The sequence below is a fragment of the Xyrauchen texanus genome, chromosome 25 (assembly GCF_025860055.1).
Source record: "Xyrauchen texanus isolate HMW12.3.18 chromosome 25, RBS_HiC_50CHRs, whole genome shotgun sequence".
Taxonomy (NCBI): domain Eukaryota; kingdom Metazoa; phylum Chordata; class Actinopteri; order Cypriniformes; family Catostomidae; genus Xyrauchen; species Xyrauchen texanus.
The window spans coordinates 26,389,998-26,403,735 of record NC_068300.1 but is presented as its reverse complement, the minus strand read 5'-3'; the positions used below and the strand labels follow the sequence as shown (position 1 = coordinate 26,403,735).

The 13,738-nt window shown below is 38.0% G+C and overlaps 1 pseudogene; it reads right to left on the bottom strand.

Moving 5' to 3' along the window:
- Positions 1-820: 820 nt before the first annotated feature.
- LOC127618418 (3-hydroxyacyl-CoA dehydrogenase type-2-like) lies at positions 821-9,426 on the bottom strand (annotated as a pseudogene).
- Positions 9,427-13,738: the final 4,312 nt, after the last annotated feature.

Genomic DNA, 13,738 nt, shown 5'->3' with positions numbered 1-13,738 from the left:
ATAAAAGTGCATATAAATGAAAGTGATTAAAAATATTGAGATATAATGTTTGTAGCCGTATCACCCAGCCCTAGTTACAATTGATAATTTTGGTCTTGGTATAGGGATTTTGGAAGACCCCTAAACCATGTCTGTAGCATAACAGTTTGTTGGCTTTGTCAACCCAACATAATATTGACATTGATCTTTCCCATACAATGACAGTAAATGGTGACTGAGTATTACATTCTGCCTGACATTTTTTCCATGTTCAATGGAAGAAGGAAAGTCATATGGGTTCGGAAAAACAAGGGTTAGAAACTTATGACAGTTTTCTCTTTTGACTGAGCTATCCACTTATGTAACGGCAGTAATTGTTAATGTATCTAAATCTGTAACCACCGATTCTAGATTATATTAGCATGCCCTGCAAAGCTTTCAGGATGGACTGAAATAAAGCAGACTACAGTGAGCTGAACTACCATGCTATGGAATCCAGAAGCAATTTGAGTGCTTAAGGCAGATTTACTGAGATCAATCTGGACTTTGATTATTCTCAATCTGTTCAACAAAGGATATAGCAGGACATTAAATACCATAAATTATCATAATGACCTTTGACCCTGACTTCATTTCATAGTCAGTCTCATTTAATGCATAATATTCAAGCACAAGGCCATATGTGAAATGTCCTTGTATTCGATGTCAAGACATCAAAATAATCTCAATTCTGCCATCTATTGGTCAACTTATTGACTTTAGTTTGAAGATTAAATAAAATTGCTCAGTTCAAATTAAGTTTATTCTTTAAAAAACGAATGACTATTAGTCCATAATCAGAAATATTTTATTTTACATCAAGGAAAAAAGGGAACAGAAGGTTTGATAGTTGACAATATGGTGGCAAATCCATCATTTCTCATTCATCATCTTGCCTGGAGCTTTGTTTCAGTTCACTACAGTTATCCCTGAGCTTGTATACAACTGAAAATAATTAGTTATTTTATAACCCATCCTGTTGTGCTGTTCATACTTTATTTTACACAAAATGACAAGACATTCAGTAGACACAGAAACATTCAACATAAATGACTAGAACTGTCACTCAGAATATACAGAATATATGATAGTATAAATACACTTCAGACATATTTCAAGTCTAGTCTAGTCTAAAGGTCTGGTCTAGGTCTTCAAGCCAGTATTTACTATGGGGACATAATCTGCTTGTGAGCAGTCATTAGTGAAGACCACAGTACCTCAGAAGCACATATGGGTCAGTACATTAATGCTTCAAAGCGTAAAAACTTCCTTTCAAATAAAACGTAACCTGCCATTTTTTCCAGCAGTATACTGAAAATCCTGAATACATATCAGGTCTTTTGTCACAAACTGGTTTTGGGTATTTCAATGTTACCAAAAAACAACAACTGGAGCCTCTACTCTGTTCCCTTTTTCCCCCAATTCTTCCTTCAAGGTTGCATGCGGATGGCTCCGTCCAAGCGAATCACCTCGCCGTTGATCATTGGGTTTTCTGCTCTTGTGCTACCAGTCACAAGGTGTGCAAACTCAGCTGGATCTCCCAAACGTGAAGGGAAGGGCACCTGCCGGGCCAGGAAGTTTCGCACTTTCTCAGGTAATCCTGCTAGCAGTGGTGTGGAGAACAGACCTGTAGGGAAAGATGAGGACAAAAATAAAGAGACATGGCAAAAGCATGAAAAGGATACAATTAAAGTAATCCAGTTTACTTCTACAGTGTGGCATATTTAAGAGTGAAACAGGAAATTGTCCTATACATTTATACGAGGAAAAAACATTTGGCAGGACTTGATTGGATCGAGAAAAGTGGTCGTTACTTACAGGGATAAAGCAAGACCCGAATTTGCATTTGCTAGAACAATGCCTAAATAGCTTTTTGGCTATCGGTTAACATTATCTAACAGCTCAATGTGACGCAAGTAGAAAAGGGAAGTTATTTAAGAGGGAGAACCTCAAGTTATTACATTTTGATTGGAATGTTATATTTGGAATATGTGCACTGAAATTTATTTTCATAAAAGACCAGGAACATGCTTTAAGAAAAAGTAAATTGTACTTATTCATAAAAAAAAAAAAGGCACAAGAAGTGCATAAATCTCTATTAAATGTATAAGACAATCTGATTGGGAGCTAAAGGGGCAGCCGAAAATGAATAAATATGATGGGAACCAAATATGAATAGTTTCCTGGTTCGTTTTGTGTACACACAAATATCACATCTCAGGATCACTGACCAGGGGCAATAGTTACTACACGTATCCCCATTGGTGCAAGGTCCCGTGCAATGGGTAGAGTCATGCCCACAATCCCACCCTTAGAGGCAGAGTATGCAGACTGGCCCACCTTAAAACGACAGAAAATAGTTCAAAAACACACTTAAGAAAACCATATTGTGCAATAGTGTTATAAAACAATAAGGACGGCAAAATAATTTATGGCTATATGGCGAGGAGGATTTATGGCATACCTACCCATCAAAAGCAGCAACACTGGCTGTGTTGATGATACAGCCTCTGTGTCCATCTGCATCAGGCTCATTTTTTCCCATCTCTCCTACAGCCAGTCTGATCACATTAAATGTCCCAGCGATGTTCACCTTTATAAAAAAAAAAATTATATATATATTTAACTTGACACAGTGACCTAAACATTTTGCATTTATGATGCAACACACCCGAGACGCGACACAAGCATGTCTGACGCAGGTCGTATGGCCTTTACCTCACAAATATTTAATTACCAACAAGGTTAAGGAGGTGTCCTTTAAACTGTTACACCGTTTTTTACCCAGTCAATCTTTATTTAAGAAACATGCTCCCTGAAATAGATCCACTTTGCTCCTGTAATGCTGTAGATGAATCTGCCCCCTCATCTTTTTTGGGAATGTGTCCATGCTGTAGTATTTTGGAGAACATTTTGTTTGTACGTACCTCTATTTTAACAATTTTTTTTTTTTGCTTTGTAAAAATACGTTTTATTTGGTTTTCACAGATTTGACAAATTAATATTTTCTGATTAATCTGTTTATTTTTCTTGCCAAGTTTTTTTATACATAAGTGTAAATTTATGTCTATAAAGCCCCTATTTGAACTTTTTTGTGAAGACTTGAAATATTATTTAAATACACTTTGTACCTCCAACAACTCCAAATCATTGAAAACCATTGCACTATGTAAAGAATATAATGTCTTCGCATTATTGTAAAATATATCTGTAGTATTGTGTACTATGTATACCCCTGTCTAAAAAAAAAAAATATGTCTGACGCAGGTGTTCATTGACGGGTCCTTAAACAAGCTCTCATAATAAATCTCCAACTGATTGACAAATTCACTTGTGAAATGGATTGCTGTGAACTGTATGCCAATGATTGACTTATGATCAATAATATGGTAGTAAACAATACATTGTATTTTAAAGCTGCTTTTTGAATGGTCTTATGAACTCTTCTGCCACAAGAATGTAATGCATTTTAATTATCTGAAATTATATATATATATATATATATATATATATATATATTAGTAATATTTAAAGATAACCATGTATAATTATTTCATCATTATATATTGAGTTATTGTTATATGAGGGGCTTTCTCTGCAAATATTTGTATATGCGATTAATTAATCGGAAACCATGTAATTCATTCGATTAGAATTTGTTATCGATTGACAGCCCTAATATATATATATATATATATATAAACAATTAGACTTACTGATTCATTAGTACTTTTGCTATGAAAATGAGGCTGTGAGGGATAGTTTGTCTACTCAAATTTCTTGGAAAGACACTTTTTCAATGTTTCATCACTCGAACGATCCAAAAAAACTTAAGCAACAGTACAACACATTGAAGAGACTTAAGCCTGTCAAAAATCAAAGATGCTGCTGCTCTGAATATGGTATATGTTCAGAAGAAATCAGTGATGAATAAAAATATATAAATTCACGGAGCAATTTATTAGGTATACCCAATTATTCATGCAATTATCTAATCAGCCAATTGTGTGGCAGCAGTGCTGAAGAGATACATGCTTGCTCCAGTTGGCTTGTTGTTTTTGACACGTGCTTGCAGCCTTGAAATGATAACTCAGAAACAAACATAAATGTCCATACCGTTCAAATAAATTTGTATATGCCAATCCATTTACTGTCAATTCGTTTTTTTACAAGCATTTATTTCCCAAGTACACATCTGTATCTTCACTTCAAAAAATTACCCATCCGTGACTTGGTCACGTTAATGGTCAAAATGCTAAACACCTTCTTGGCTTCCTTATGTTTCACCTAAATGCATATACACCCTCTAGAGAGAATTACAGTACACCAAACTTTAAAAGTGTTCCAACAAGTGCAATGCATAAAATCATGCAGATATGGTCAGAAGCTTCAGCTAATGTTCACATAAACAGAATGGGGGAAAAATTTGATCTCAGCGATTTCGACACTGGCATGATTGTTGGTGCCAGACAGGCTGGTTTGAGTATTTCTGTAACTGCTGATCTCCTGGGATTTTCACACACAACAGTCTCTAGAGTTTACTTGGAATGGTGCCAAAAACAAAAAACATCCACTGTGTGGCAGTTCTTTAGACAGAAATGCCTTGTTGATGATAAAGTTCAAAGGAGAAAGGCCAGACTGGTTTGAGCTGAAAGGCTACAGTAAATCAGATAACCACTCTGTACAATTGTAGGGAGCAGAATAGCATCTCAGAATGCACAACACGTCGAACCTTGAGGCGGATGGGCTACAACAGCAGAAGACCACGTCCGGTTCCACTTCTGTCAGCCAAGAACAGAAAGCTGAGGCTGCAGTGGGCACAGGCTCACCAAAACTGGACAGTTGAAGACTGGAAAAACATAGTCTGGTCTGATTAATCTTGATTTCTGCTGAGGCACACAGATGGTAGGGTCAGAATTTGGCACGAACAGCATGAATTCATGGACCCTGTCTTGTGTCAACTATCCAGGCTGGTGGCTGTGATGTAACGGTCTGGGAAATGTTTCCTTGACACACTTTGGTCCGGTTAATAACAATCAATCATCGCTTAAATGCCACAGCCTATTTGAGTATTGTTGTGGACCATGTGCATCCCTTCATGGCCACAATTTACCCATCTACTAATGGCTACTTCCAGCATGATAATGCACCATGTCACAAATCAAAAGTCTCATGAACATGACAATGAGTTCAGAGTTCTTCAAATGCCTTCCCAGTCACCGGATTGGAATCCAATAAAACACCTTTGGGATGTGGTAGAACGGGAGATTCGCCACATGAATGTGCAGCTGACAAATCTGCAGAAATTGCGTGATGCAATCATGTCAACATGGACCAGAATCTAAAAGGAATGCTTCCAACATCCATGTCATGAAGAATTGAGGCTGTTATGAGAGCAAAATGAGACCCTACCCAGTATTTTTATAGTGTTCCTAATAAAGTTCTCAGTGACAGTATATGGTTCAATAATTAACACACAACAATATATACAGTGCTGTGGTAAAAGTATTTGCCCCTACCTGATTTCTTCTATTTTTCTCATACTAAAAGATCTTAAAAAGAGATAGAACAAGACCTCTGAAGGGGTCCCGTCATATCTGGCACCAAGACAGTAGCAGCAGATTCTTTAAGCCCTGCAAGTTGCGAGGTTGGGCCTCCATGGATCGGACTTGTTGGTCCAGCAAATCCCATAGATGCTCAGTTGAATTTAAATCTGGTGAATTTGGAGGCCAAGTCAACACCTTGAACTATCTGTCATGTTCCTTAAACCATTTCTGAACAATTTTTGCAGTGGGGCAGTGTGCATTATCCTGCTGAAAGAGGCCACTGCCATCAGGGAATACCGTTGCCTTGAAGGGGTGTACGTGGTCTGAAACAATCTTTAGGTAGGTGGTACATGTCAAAATAACATCCACTAGAATGAGCACACATGGTTTCTCAGTAGAACATTGTCCAGAGCATCACACTGCCTATGCTGGCCTGCCTTCCTCCCATGGTACATCCTGCTGCCATATCTTCCCCAGGAAAACGACACACACACGCCCGACTGTCCACATGATCTAAAAGAAAAAGTGATTCATCAGACCCGGCCACCTTCTTCCATTGCTCCATGGTCCAGTTCTGATGCTCACGTGCCTATTGTAGACGCTTTTGGTGTGGACAGGGGGCATGGGCACTCTGACTGGTCTGTTGCTACACAGCCCCATACGCAGCAAGCTATGATGCACTGTGTGTTCTGACACCTTTCTATCATGGCCAAAATGTTTCTACCCTTTTCTAAACAATTTTGAATGCCCAATTGGCAATGCGCTCAAAGTCCTCGTGATGGTGCAATGACTTGCCTAAATCTGGGTGGCGGAGTACATATCTCAGTTGCGATTGTGTCTGAGACATCAATCCATGCATCTCATCACATGGCTTGCTGTGCGCGTTACCACGGAGACTTGGCGCGTGTGGAGGATTCACGCCATTCGCCGCAGCATCCACATCACGCACCCACCGAGAGCTAGAACCACACATTATAGCGACCACGAGGATGTTACCCCATGAGAATCTACCCTCTACCGGGCCAATTTGGTTGCTTAGGAGATCTGGCTGGAGTCATTCAGCACGCCCTGGACTCGAACTCATGACTCCAGGGGTGGTAGTCAGCATCAATGCTTGCTGAGCTACCCAGGCCCCCCATCATGGCCAGCATGAAGTTTTTCAGCAATTTGTGCTGCAGTAGCTCTTCTGTGGGAAAGGTTCAGATGGGCTAGCCTTTGCTCCCCACACACATCAATGAGCCTTGGCTGCCCAAGACCCTGTCGCCAGTTCACCGGTTGTCCTTCCTTGGACCACTTTTGGTAGGTACTAACCACTGCATACCTGGAACACTCCACAAGATTTTTGGAGATGCTCTGACCCAGTCGTCTAGCCATCACAATTTGGCCTTTGTCAAAGTCATTCAGATCCTTTCACTGACTGTTCACTTGCAGCCTAATATATCCCACCCCTTGACAGGTGCCATTTTAACAAGATAATGTTATTTACTTCACCTGTCAGTGGTTAATGTTGTGGCTGATCACTGTATATCACCCATGTGAAAAACGAACTGCCCCCTTAAATAGCAGTGGTATTCTGCTGAACTCGTGGTAAAGCGGCTCATGATCCCTGGTCAGGGACTGTTCAAACAGATGGAGCACAACAGATCGCTAGGATCTAGAGACACATATTTCCAACTTTAACTTCTTTACAGACACACCCATTGCTTAATCTGTGAAATGCTGATAAGAGTGCAAGACACAACAGCCAAAGACCTCCAACTACTCTAATGGGCTGTTCACACAGAAGGCTTTTGCAAACATCCAGTTTAACATTAGTTTTTCTTTGTAAACGTGCTAGACGAACATCTTTGTTTCGCTTTATGTTTATTCAGTGTCCCATGCAGCAATGTTTCTTTTAGATGTGTCAAGTTAAAAAGAACTTTAAAACGCATCTCAAGACACCTGGTTTCTGTTAAACTGTATTTTGCACTTCATGTAGCCTTTTTTAGCGCAAGAATGCGAATGGTCTGAAGTCCAGTGCTTGGTTTACATCCAAAATTCAAATGAACAGTTTTAGCGTATTTTTCAAAATTCTAAGAAAAAATAAACATTTTATTTGACAGCTCTAATGAACAGTGACATTTATTGATGTGAGAGAGGCCTGTAGTTCCTTGGATGTTGACATTGGCTTTTTTGTGATTCCTGGACGGGTCATTGCTGTGGTCTTGGAGGAATTTTGGAAGGTCGGCCACTTCTGGGAAGGTTCACTACTGTGCCAAGTTGTCTCCATTTGGAGTCCCACAGAAATAGCTTTGTAACCCTTACCAAACTGATGTATTTCAATAAACTTTTTCCTCATTATTTCTGGAATTTCTTTCAACCTTGGCATAGTGTGCTACTGGGTGAGACCTTTTAGCTAACTTCATGCTGATGCAAAAGTTATATTTAGGTGTTGATTTGATTGAACAGGGCTGGCAGTAATCAGGCCAGGGTGTGTCTAGTCCAGCTGAAACCCATTAAATACTAAATTAATAGATTTGGGGAATTAGTAACTAAGGGGGCAAATACTTTTTCATACCAGTCCAGATGGTACTGTATAATGTTTTTGCCTCAATAAATAACGTTATCATTTAAAAACTGTGTTTTGTGTTCACTCAGATTGCCTTTGTTTTATTTTAGATTTTGTTTGATTTTTTTTAACTATTTACTGTGAGATATACACACACAACAAAAAAAGAAATCAGGATGGGGGCAAATACTTTTTCACAACACTGTATTTAGCATGGTCTAGAACCATCATGAGCTGTAGAGATCAGCAGCATTAGGGATGAGCCACAGTTAATGCAGTGAGACTTACGGTAATAACACGTGTGAAGTCTTCCAGGCTGTGGGGAAGGTCTTTTTTTAAGTTGTATGTTTTCACAGCCACTGCAATTCCTGCACAGTTCACAGTCAAGTCTAGCTTGCCATACTTTACTGTTTAGCCAAATCCACAGCCGATCTCACATCTGACTCCGATGTGACCTGAATTTGAAAACAAAAGCCAAATACGTATTGTCATTGCAAATCTTTATGCAATCTAATCTCCCAAAATATACCATTTTTGAACACTTTCGTCATTGTCTAACAGAACAGGATGAGCGTGCTGACTAATCAAAAAAGTTTAAGTCATAATGAAAGACGTTAAGAGAGGTTAAATACAATAAGTGTCATTCACATCAGCAGGAGCGAATGCACAGCGGTCCCCAAAAGCAGCAGCCAGCTTGTGTCCATCAGAACTGGGGAGGTCTAGGATCACAGCACTGGCCCCCTGGTTGATGAGCCTCTCTACAGTAGCTCTCCCCAAACCAGAAGCCCCTCCAGTCACCAGACCTACCATACCCTGTCACATAGAGTCAAAGAGGTGGATGAAGAGAAAAGCATAACATATTAAAAACTTGTGATAAGCAGAATGCATGGGGTAACAATGGATATACTCAGCAAAGACACATAGCCCGCATAGAGCCTGGGGATGTTTAAATATACAACAAACACAATACAATCATGGTTGAACTGTAATATGCTACATAGTAGGAAAACTGAAGTGTATGACCCGACTTTGAGGACTGGCTGACATTAACAATAAAGAGCGAAGCTGATAGTGGCCATTGTTTCTGATGTTTATCTGTCAATTAAACTTGTGACTCCAAAGTTCATATAACTAACTAGCACAATGGCTATAACTTCAAAATATGATAATAAAATGCTGAATAAACTATACAAAGATTGAAAAGGTAAAGCGCGCGTTTAAAATTTTACCAAAAGTATGGAATGCTTTAGACTTAGAACACATTTCCACGACTTCATTCAGTTCTCTCACCTTGACGCTTCTGATGTTCGCCATATTCACACGCAAATTGGGAATCAGAAGCGACGTCATATCGCGACGTAAGAACGCACCAGTCCAATCAGAAATACAGAGAACACAGCGCCCTTTCAGGCGATTGGCTATAGATGATTTGATTGACAACTTTACAGGAAGTCCTGCGCCACCAATAATTACACTTATACCTTTGCTAGCACGTAATATTTAGACACCTTGACCATTCATAAACATTGTTAAAATTTTAATATGCAATATGTACCAAATTTATTTAATAAAGCACATTTTGTTGCCCATGTAAACTCCTTAAATACCTCTTGACAAAATATATTAAGGTAATATTTCGTTTGTTTTAAATATATATCATCACAGGCGTTTTACTACAAACTAAAGGAATTTAAACTTAAAGGGTTAGTTTACCCTAAAATGAAAATTCACTCACCATTTACTCACTTTCACGCCATCCCAGATGTGTATGACTTTCTTTCTTCTGTTAAACACAAACGAAGATTTTTAGAAGAACATCTCAGCTCTGTAGGTCCTCACAATGCAAATGAATGGTGACCAGGCCTTTCAAGCTACAAAACTCACATAAAGACAGCATAAAAGTATCCATATTACTTTTGAAGTGATAAGTGTGGGTGTGAAACAGATACAAATTTAAGTCCTCTTTTTTTTTTTTTTTTACTATAAATCTCCACTTTCACAAGTGGAGTGTTTCAAAAGTTCACTTTCACCCACACTTATATCACATCAAAAGGCATGGATTAAACCACTGCAGTCGTATGGATTACTTGTATGCTCCCTTTATGGGATTTTTTTTTTTTTTAGCTTGAAAGGCTTGGCCACCATTTATTAGCAATCTATGGACCTACAGAGCGGAGCTATTATTCTGAAACTCTTCATTTGTGTTCAGCAGAAGAAAGTCACACATCTGGGATGGCATGAGGGTGAGTAAATAATGAGATCATTTTCAGGTGAACTATCCCTTTAAACTGTGAATTAACACTGATAAAATGGCTTAAAGGACAAGATGGCAAAATCTACATATTCTTTTCAATTTACTTTAATCATTAACAGCAAAGTGCTATACAATTACCAGTATACATTTTATTAGGTTTTTTATCTTTAATATCATGTTTTATGTGTATAAATGATATGTGAATATTCCTAACACTCTTGACATTGTGATCTCAGTATGGGGTATGTGATTGTTATATTTCTGAAACATCTCAAATACATGTCTTTATTAAACAAAAGATTTATGAAAAGACATGTCTTATGGGGGAAATTAAATAACATTTTCATTGAGTGTCTTTTTCATCATATTTATTTTCATTTTATTGAATATAAAATGTACCTACTTTATCAGTAACAGCAGGTGCAGTAATCACTAAGTTGCAATCCGCCAAGAAGAAAGGCATTTTTGACTTGACAGCTCTTAATTCACTTCTCCCCTGACTGCAGCCGCCTACTCTCATCTACCTTCAAGGCGAGGCATTTGGCATCTTGAACAATCCTTTATTCTTGCCATATCACTACTACTGGACAGGCTACAGAAGTGATAATGTAAAGTATGCGTTGTTGTGGAGGCGGTCAGATGCAAATGCTACCACAGTCTGACATCACAATGTGGAAGTAGAAAACTAGTAGTTTTCAGTTCTAAAACTTACCGTAGGACCTATGTTCATATTATTGACCTCTTATAGAGACCTCTCAAAAGCTAAAAGTAAATGTATTTACTCATGTTATGACATCTTTAATATATATATATATATCTCTTAACAACCTTGTAATGGTATTGTCTGAAGTCTACAGTGGGTACAGAGGAGTCTGGAATTCTGATCAGTGACCACTAATCATTTACATTACTGTAACAATTTGAAGGCTGCAGGAATTACATTAAGAACATCTCAATTTGAATCTTTAGATTCAGAAAGCAAGTCCTTGTGGACATATGACAGGCAGTAAGATGAAAAGTTATCTCTAGTAAATTTACACACTCAGAAACAATACACAATACAAAGACTAATGCACAAATCCAGGTGTCAATCAATCCTTTCTCAGTCATATCTCTGAAGCTATGTCACCACAGTATCTGATGTGAAGGAGCAGCTGTGAGAAAGACAGTAGGCTGTATAGTTATCTCCCAGATCTGGTGTGATCCCAAACTATACAAACTACTACCTCATTTCACAGCTCCCAATGTGGCAGTCCCCTTTTTGGCATTCTAAGAGAGGAGATAAGAGGCAGAAATACATGTCAGTGCTATCAATAAATTGTTTATTTTGCTCTGTTTTTACTCTAAATTTAACGAGCCACCTTTGCAATTGCTCATTTATTTTCATAAATCCCACAGAGAGAAATGGGTGTCGTTAAGTCTTAACCCAGCATTAACCTTGCTCAAACAACCACTCTGCAGAGTGTGGGCAGATTTTCATGTTTTCATATATGAGTCATGATACCATGCACAAAAGAGATTACGCAAAGTGTCTGTCGGAATCTGGTGTTGCTGCTCTGCAGTATGTGATGTGTTTAATGCAATGCTACTGTAAAATGTATAATATACTCATTGGAGAATAATGAAGAAGAATCAGTGCAATGGTAAAAGTTAATGAACACATGGACTGCTTATTAAATAATCACAATAATATAGAATTATATATTATATATAGCAACATGCATTACAATTTGATGAAACCCCTGGTTAAGTCCATTATGCAGTGCTGTACTTGTGATGCATTAGGATGCACTTTTGAGTAAAAAGTAAATTACTATCTAACAATGTTTCGGTTTAATCACATATTCACTTTACACAATACCATTTATACACAAACATACATACTGTCTCTGTAGTGGTCTGTCGTTTTACTGTAAAAAGCAGAATGAGTCTCAAACAGCCCTGAATGAAAATTATTTTCGTGCACTAAATGTTCAGATGTGCTCTCTATTACTGTGGCATTAACAGGGGCAAAGAAGTATAGCTTTATAACTCAGTACTCGTATCTGGAATCAACAGCTGGCTGCATGCAGGCAAAGACATAATGCAATGTCAATCTGGTGTGTTCGAGACACAAGACGTGTTTATACTGAACTGTGCACTGTCTGGCCGTTCATCATGGCAAGCAGAGTGCGATTATCAAATCTGTTTTCACATGATATTCCAGCTTTACAAATCAGATTGACACCCTAACGTAGATTGACTTAACTAAAATAAGTATTGTTTGTCAATATTTGAAAGAGTATAGAATACACTTGCAAGCAAAATCTACTTTCAGGTTTTCCCCTGATATTATGATCATATACGAAAAATGGCGGTTGCCTCACTAATGCACCCAGTAGTATGAACAGCAATACATAGCATTGTAAAACAAGCCTACGCATCAGATTAAACTGAAAATGTTATATGTAAATGCTAGACAGAATAAAAAGTAACGGTCTTGTTCATAGCGACTTTGCGGCAATGTCAATTCAAGGAAGGAACATGGTTTTTCGCTCACCTGAGACCGCGACTGTCCATAATACCGCCATCTTACATCACCAGCAAGAATCCAGATATATACGCTGCAGGCACACAGATCTACCCCTGGGTTGACCTGTCCCTTGAGTGATCCGATCTTTCTTCCATTCAGTTGGTAATTAGTTGAGTGGCGAGTTACTGCAAAATGTGCAGTTTATAACTAGAAAAATATATGGCATTATTCGAATGTTGTGAATGAAAAACTTGCCAAAGGAAACATGGTTTTTGTGCCTCTATTGTACAGTAATGGGCAGTGTTGGATAAATTACTCAAAAATAGTAATCCACTATATATTGTAAAAATGTAATCAGATAACTTCATGCTTAAAAGTAATCATAATTATTTTAATTCCTCAATTTTTTTACAGAAGTTCCACAGCAAATTTGAAATGTTATTCTATTCCCTCCTTGTTCACGTTGCTCCTATATCTGTCACGGAAACACAGAGAGGTACACAACCATAATTCATGCTTTAAATGTATTCTACATAAAACAGCTGAAATGTGTAACCCAAGTAATGCACTTAAAAGTAATACATTTAACTATAAATCAGTAACTGTAATCTGATTACAAGAAATTAAATTGTAATGTACTGTGTTACACTATTTTTGTGTTTAAAAACGTATTGGATTACAGCAACTAATAACTTTGCAATAAGATTACACCCAATACTGGTCATGGGACCCAATAGTTTATGAATGTATGCGGTGTGTAGAGATAGACCAGTATATATCAGTGCTACAGATAAATCGGTGCCAATAGTTGCTTCTTGGAAATATCGGTTATTGGCAAAAACTCTATGCAGATATTTGTT